Source organism: Tenrec ecaudatus, chromosome 9, assembly GCF_050624435.1.
Source record: "Tenrec ecaudatus isolate mTenEca1 chromosome 9, mTenEca1.hap1, whole genome shotgun sequence".
In the NCBI taxonomy this organism is placed as follows: Eukaryota; Metazoa; Chordata; class Mammalia; order Afrosoricida; family Tenrecidae; genus Tenrec; species Tenrec ecaudatus.
In genome coordinates this window covers 145,729,453-145,736,915 of record NC_134538.1, presented here as the reverse complement: position 1 = coordinate 145,736,915, position 7,463 = coordinate 145,729,453, and the positions used below count along the sequence as shown (strand labels likewise).

The 7,463-nt window shown below is 39.9% G+C and overlaps 1 pseudogene; it reads left to right on the top strand.

The window, feature by feature from the left end:
• Positions 1-5,957: 5,957 nt before the first annotated feature.
• Positions 5,958-6,489, top strand: LOC142456184 (ubiquitin-conjugating enzyme E2 E1 pseudogene; annotated as a pseudogene).
• Positions 6,490-7,463: the final 974 nt, after the last annotated feature.

Genomic DNA, 7,463 nt, shown 5'->3' with positions numbered 1-7,463 from the left:
ATCTTGAAGAAATCATTGAGAACAAAGATCACTGACATTAAAGTAGGACATTGAGAACCTAAATAAAACTATATGCAAGTTTGGCCTAACAAAGCACACATCCCTCTCATGCACATGTGGATTATTTTCTAGAAAAGATCATATGCTTGGACATAGAACGTATCTCAACAAAATTTTAAAGATTGAAATTATACAAAGCATCTCCTCTGGTTATAAGGTTCTAAAGAAGTCAGCAATGCAAATAAATCTACAAATTAAAAAGGAAAAATAAATATTTTGAAACTGAATAATACACTATGAACAAACTATTATGAAATAGAAGAAATCAAAAGTAAAAGATATTCCTACCATGAAGATCCAATGCATTTGAATTATGATGCTGGCTAAGTATATGGAAAATACCATGGACTTCCATAAGAATAAACAAATATATCTTAGAAGAAGTACAACCAGAATGCTCCTGTGATATAAATGTGGCAGGACTTTGTCTCGTGTACCTTGGACATGTTATCGGAGGAGAACAGTGCCTGGACAAGGATATCATGCTTGCTAGCGGGTCAGCAACAAAGAGCATGATCTTCAACAGGTGGTTAGATACAGTGGCTGCAGCAATGGGTTCAAACCTAAGAACAATTGTGAGGGTGGCCCAGGACTGGAGGGTGATTTGCATATTGGTACATTTTGAGAAGAGCTAGACATATCTTTGAATCCCAAACAACCCACCACCCTCCAGTCAATCAAGCACCATAGTGACTCTTTAAGACAAAATAGAACTGTCCTTTGGGACCTGCGAGGCTGTAAAATCTTCATGAGAGGAGTAACTCTCATCTCTCTTTCACAAAGTAGGTGGTTGTGTGTATAAATTCAAATATGTGTGTTCAGGCACATAAATTCATTGCAGACCGAAGTATGGAAACTCTGGAGACAACCAAATACCTTCCAAGATTGGTTTCTGAGTTTTAAAGCTTAGGTATATATTTTTATGGATTAACCTAGTCAATTGGCATAACATAATTCACAGAAACCGTGATCTGCATTCTGGTGAAGTTAGTAGGATCTAGGATCTTAAAAGCTTGTGAGAAGCCAGTTAAGGCACAGCTAAAGGTCTGTACATGCCAGGAGAAAACAGCAAAGAGATGACCAAAACCTCAGTGAAGAAACAAGCCCACATGGGCCACAACCCTCACCTGTCACGAGACCTGACGGCCTAGATGGCCCTTAGCTACTGCCAATGAACATCTGGTTAGGATAACACTGGTGTGGTAGTTACCTAATCTGGCGTCAGTTTGGGACTTGAGGGGATTAAGAGTGCAAGGGTGAAGTCTAGTCTGTCAATCTGATCATAGCCAATAAGGCCTCTGTGTGGGCATGGACTTCCCCAGAGGATTCTCAGAATTCCTGGATTTCCTCCTTGGAGGTGGGAGAGACTCTCTCTTTCAGTTGACTCCCTGAGAGATACTCTCCTGACAAGACGCATGGTCTACACTAATAGACTCCATGCGCTGGGAACTGGACAAGCCATGTAGAGACCTCTGCCAGTGCTGAGGTGTTTCTGCCACCACTGGATCCACAAGACTTTGCACCCACTGGCCTGGGATTATCCTCCATTCTGTGTCATTGCACATGTTATGTGAGTCTGAAGAGGACTTTATAGATTGGTACGGGACAGACATATGGGCTAACATCAGACATAAGGACTTGAGCTGGACTGGGCTGGGATGTTTCCTCAATATTCAACTGCTCTTGTATATAAAGCTCTCTCTTATACTCATAGAAGCATCTGTGAATTTGTTTCTCTAGTCTACCCAAACTAACACAGGTAGTTGTGCATATCGAATGGGTAGAAAATATGGTTCAGAACTCAAATTCTTATTGGAGAAAAAAAACGGAAAGGAAAGACAGAAAAGCAAGCTGGAACAGGAGAGAGCAAAATGTCTCTCTTGGACCATTAACACAAGACATTATTTAGAATCAGAACAAAGCATATTCCTCGAGATAACTTGTCAGTGAATAAAAATGATGGCAAACCAAACAAAGACTCTTGTCTCTAAGACTGGCACTCTATGTAACAGCCATCACCATGCGACCAAAAGTTCAACAATGACTGAAACACAAAAATGAAAAGAATTGGGGCATGGAACTAGAGTACTGGTGACGAAGCAAACAGGACACAGAGATAATGACGACGTACTGTAATATGAACCATTTGCTTGTAAATGTTCCAATGGGAAGCTAACTTGCTGTGTAAACATTCACCGAAACCCAGTAAAATGTAATTGTGAACAAAATAATAAATAAGAGCTTCTCAATGGTCTTTGGAGTCTAGTGTTGAGTTTGGGAGTTAATGTAGTGTATTTGTTTTAGAACCTCAAAATCAAAATTAAAATCATTATTGATACAATGATCTGTTTTTACTGCTCATTTCTCTATATTAGCCAAGTGCTTTACTACAAAGTCTTTTTACTTAATGAGATTGATTTAAACACTAGAGGTCTGACCTTTCCAATTTGGAAGATGTAAATTGCTCTTTTTCATAAGTTTATTGACTCAAGGCCAAAGGGTAGAGTTTTGTGTCTTCTTTAAACTATTTTTCCATGCATCCAACAATAGACATGTGACTTTACAGAAGTTAATATATGGTAAAAAACCATTTCTGTGTTCAGTTCTAATAGAGATGAGTCATATAATAAATACCTAACAGGGAATTCATGTTTCTGTTATCCCCAACTCTGAAACAGACTATCCACCTGTTTGTTGATTTCCTAATGCAGCAGTTCTGTCACGAGGGCATGCTGTATAACTGTGAGGTATGGTAGGATGTTCACTAGCCACATGGCGCTATTAAACACAAGAAATGAGTAGTGTGTCTAAATAACTGATTTTTTATGGTCATGCAGAGGCTTCTATACTTAATACTGGTTTTGTGCTTGAAAGGTCATTTATGAGTTCTAAATGACTAAAAAGCAATCTAAGCCCTTTTTCTCCAAACACTGTTTTCTGTTGTCGTTCCTTCATCTCTCTCATGACTGTGTCTCTTATTGTTATCAATTTGAACATGCTTAGTGCTTTTGTACTTTTGGAAAGAATGGGATTATGTCCTAGCACATCTACAGGAAACAGGCAGAAACCAGTGAGACCGAATACTCTGCAGGTCTTCAAAACGGGGCCTTCATCTCACATTGTACAAGAAAGGCATGCCTGTCAAAGTTACAAGAGAAAAACAAATAAGATACTGTATATACTCGAGTTTTATCTGACCTGAAGATAAGGGGAGGCACCTAATTTTACCACAAAAAAATACCTGGGAAAACTTACTGACTTAATTATAAGCTTAGGGTGGGAAATGCAGCAGCTACTGGTACATTTCAACATAAAAACAGATACACATACAATTACATTAATTGAGGCATCAGTAGGTTAAATGAGTTTGAATATTTATGTTAAAGAAAAACAGTAAACTAGCTCTGCAAGTGGAAAAGAGAGTCAACAAAAACAATACGGTATCAACAATAACTATACAATAACTGCATTACTACATACACTGCTTAAAGCATGTACACAACCCAGCGTGTACAGTGTGAGGTATGGCGCAGGCTGACGATATTCCAGAATGCAATGACATGACTGTTTGCATAGAGCAGTCTGTGTTAGGGCTCATAATAATCACGCAACATTGTGTACACTCTGCGTTACTGCATACAGAGCGTTACCTACAGAGCGTTACTGCATACAGAGCGTTACCTCAGATGCATGGGAAGTACTAATGCAACACATGCAGTAACGTGCACAATGTAACATGCATATGATGAGCCCTAACACAGGATGCTCTGTGCAAGCACAGTCAACACTGGTCCAGATAGGGGTTAATAAGAAAATAAAATATAGTAGACTAAGTACTGTAAATAAGCGTACTGTATATCCAAGACCAGAGATACACTTGTACTTGTGTTAAGCAATGCTTGAGCAGAGCAAGGAGGCATGGCCAAGCAGGGGTAAGACTGTACAGGTGACGTCATTGGTCACAGCCCTGGGGAAGGAGAAGAAGAGCGGCCGCAGTCTGACATTCATCTAACCAGGATGCGGTGCGCCCCAGGTTCCAGCCCACAGAAGCAGGCAGGTTCTTGCCCAGTGCAGCACGAACAACACAGAGGCCGCCGGCGTGCGGAGAAAAGAAGAGCGGTGATATCAGCAGTCTTGGACCATCATTGGAATATCGTCAGCCTGCGCTATACCTCAAACGATACACGCTGTGTTGTGTACATACGTTAAGCAGCGTATGTAGTAATGCAGTGCATGCAGTAACAGCCTGTATAGTTATTGTTGATACCATATTGCTTTTGTTGACACTCTTTTCCACTTACTGAGATAGTTTACTCTTTTTTCTTGACATAAATATTCACTCATTTAACCTACTGATGCCTCAATTAATGTAATTTTATTTGTATCTATTTTTATGTTGAAATTTACCAGTAGCTGCTGCATTTCCCACCCTAGGCTTATACTTGAGTCAGTTAAGTTTTCCCAGGGGTTTTTTTGTGGTAAAATTAGGTGCCTTGCCTTATATTCAGGTCAGCTGATACTTGAGTATATATGGTATCTTATTTGTTTCGCTGTTGTAGCTTTGACAGGAATGCCTTTCTTGTACATTGGTCCACCCACAGGGGTTGCAGGTGCCAGCAGATGAGAGACCGGAGAACACCTGCACTGCACCAGAGAACGAGTAAGTGGGACTCTCACTGAAGGGGGGATTTTTCAGCATAAAAATGTGCTGAAAAACTAGGCTTCCACAAGTATATATGGTAAATTGAGATTCTAAAGTATTAAATTTGAAAAATGATAATAATTAGCCTAATGATGAGAATGAGTTGCTAGGGAGTACAAGCCGACAATGCACTGAACTGCTTACTGAAAGGTTGGAGGTTTGGGGCCACTCAGAGGTACTTCATAAAAGAATAAAAGAAATGGCTCGACAAAGGGAAGTTAAAGACATCCAAATTGGTACCAAATAAATAAAACTTTCATTTGCAGATGATATGAAACTATAAGTAGAAAATCCCAAAGGATGGTAGGAACATTTTGGAATTAATTGAAAGATCCAGCAATGTGGCAGGGTTCAAGATCAACATATAAAATTAAGTATCAGTTGGATTCCTTTATCTAGCACAGTGATCTCTGAAAGGGACATCAATACTATTTATAATAACAATCTAAAAGATGAAATACTTAGGAATGAAATCAACCAGCAAAATAAAAGACTTATACAAAGAAAACTACAAACCCTACTATAAGAAACCACATAAATGGAAGAATATACCATGTTCACGGACAATGTCAATGCTACCAAAGCAATTTACACATGCAAAAGCAAATCTAATCTAGATTTCAAGATTTTTCTTTGAAGCTATGGAAAAACTGCTCATCAACTCCCTGGAAAGGAAAGAGACCCAGGATGAGCAAAGCACTATTAAAAAAGATGAACAAAGTAGGAGGCATTTCACATCTTGGTTCTAAGCTTTCCACATAACCATTGTAGTCAAAACATCCTCATATTAGTACATCAATAGCTACATTGACCGGTTGAACAGCATTGAGAACCTAAAAGTAAATCCATCTCCATAAGAGACTGCTAATCTTTGACAAAGGCCCCAAAACATAAAATGGGGAAGAGGTTCTGTCATAACGGGCGCAGGCAAAACTGGATATCAATTTGCAGAAGAATGAAGCAGGTCTCACGTCTCACACCATTTTGAAAAAGGACACTAAGATGCATCAAGTAAAACCTGGAAAATCCAAAGATTATTAATTACATGAGAAGGGCAGAGTGCCTGTTTCATAGTTGCTTTGCTACTTTGCTGCTTTCCCAGAGGTGAGAAAGGCACCATTGGCCAGGCCCAGGCACTGCGGCTGCACGGAGGAGGCAGGCACAAAAAGAGGGGCTTTTGGGGGTGGGGTTCGCTATGTGGGATGAGAATTCGAGGACCAGCACCAGCTCCTCCTGCTTGTCCTCCATCCAGCCAGCAGAGAAAGGAACAAACACCCTCAGAAGGAGAGTAAACATGAGTAAACTCTCCAAACTCCGTTCTCTCTGTACCGAGAGCATTCAGAAGGAACTGGCCAACATCCCTTTAGACCCACCACCTAACTGCAGTGCTGGTCGCAAAGGCGACAATGTCTATGAATGGAGATCCACCATTCTAGGGCCTCCAACCCTGGAATATCCCTTCAAGTCTCCAAAGGTGACATTTAAGAATCTATCACTGTAATATTAACAGTCGAGGAGTAATTTGCTTGGCCATGTTCAAAGATATTTGGAGTCCAGAGATAACCATTTCCAAGGTCCTCCTTTCTATCTGCTCACTCCTTACAGACTGTAATCCTGCTGACCCCTTGGTGAGCAGAATTGCCACTCATTATATGACCAACCGAGCAGAGCATGACAGAATGGCCAGGTAGTGGACGGAGAGATACAGTACATTAACTGGGTTGTGACCATTCATATATTATTTGTCTGTCACACAAGAGAGCTGCTTATGATTCTGAAGGGGTGAGGGAGGGTGGGAGTTGCTAAAGAGTAGGGCATTTCTATAACATAAATTATTCAGTCTTATTTCCTAAGATTTAGTGGTAACTTAAGGTAACCTGCTACAGTAGACAGAAACTTGGTAATAGCAACTTTTAAAACTGTCGTTTGTGCTACAAAATTAGCTGAAATGTCCTACAGAAGAAAATGTGCATCCAGACGCTTAGGCTCAGCTGTGTGTACCATGTACAGTCAAAGCCGCTTGCCTTCTGTGCAGGTTCTACCATGGCCACGATGGAAAGTCCTTCCCAGACTGAACACTTTGGTATTTATTTTTAAAAATGGGATTTTGTTATTTTTAGAGACTGTCATATCATGTCATCCTCTCTCTCTCTCTATATGCATACATATATACATATATATATATATACATATATATATATATAATCGGTGGCTATATGGCCCTGAGTAGTTAATGAATTTTAGTTTACATGCCAGTCTATTTTATTGTAAAAAGATGAAAGGTTTATATCTGGACCTTGTAGAAACCTGAAGTACAATACCTTAAGCCGTTAACTGTAAGGACCAGAAGTTGCTCAGTGGATTGGTTATACGTTGTGGGCTTACATAAGTCTGCATTTGTTACTGTGCTAATAAACAATATTAAATACCAAAAAAGGACAAACTTAGGGACCCTATGCATATCATAAATATTCTATTAAACATAATGAAAAACATGCAAACAGAAGAAGATGAACTATAAACTAGATGGCTGAGACTTCCTAAAAATTATGTGCATGTAAAGGAGCCCTGGTGGTGTAGTGGCTAAGCATTTGGGCTGTAGTCCACATGGCTGGCAGTTCAAAACCACCAGCTTCTCCGTGGGAGAACAACAGGGCTTTCCACTTATGGATCATTACAGTCTCAGAAACCCACAGGACAG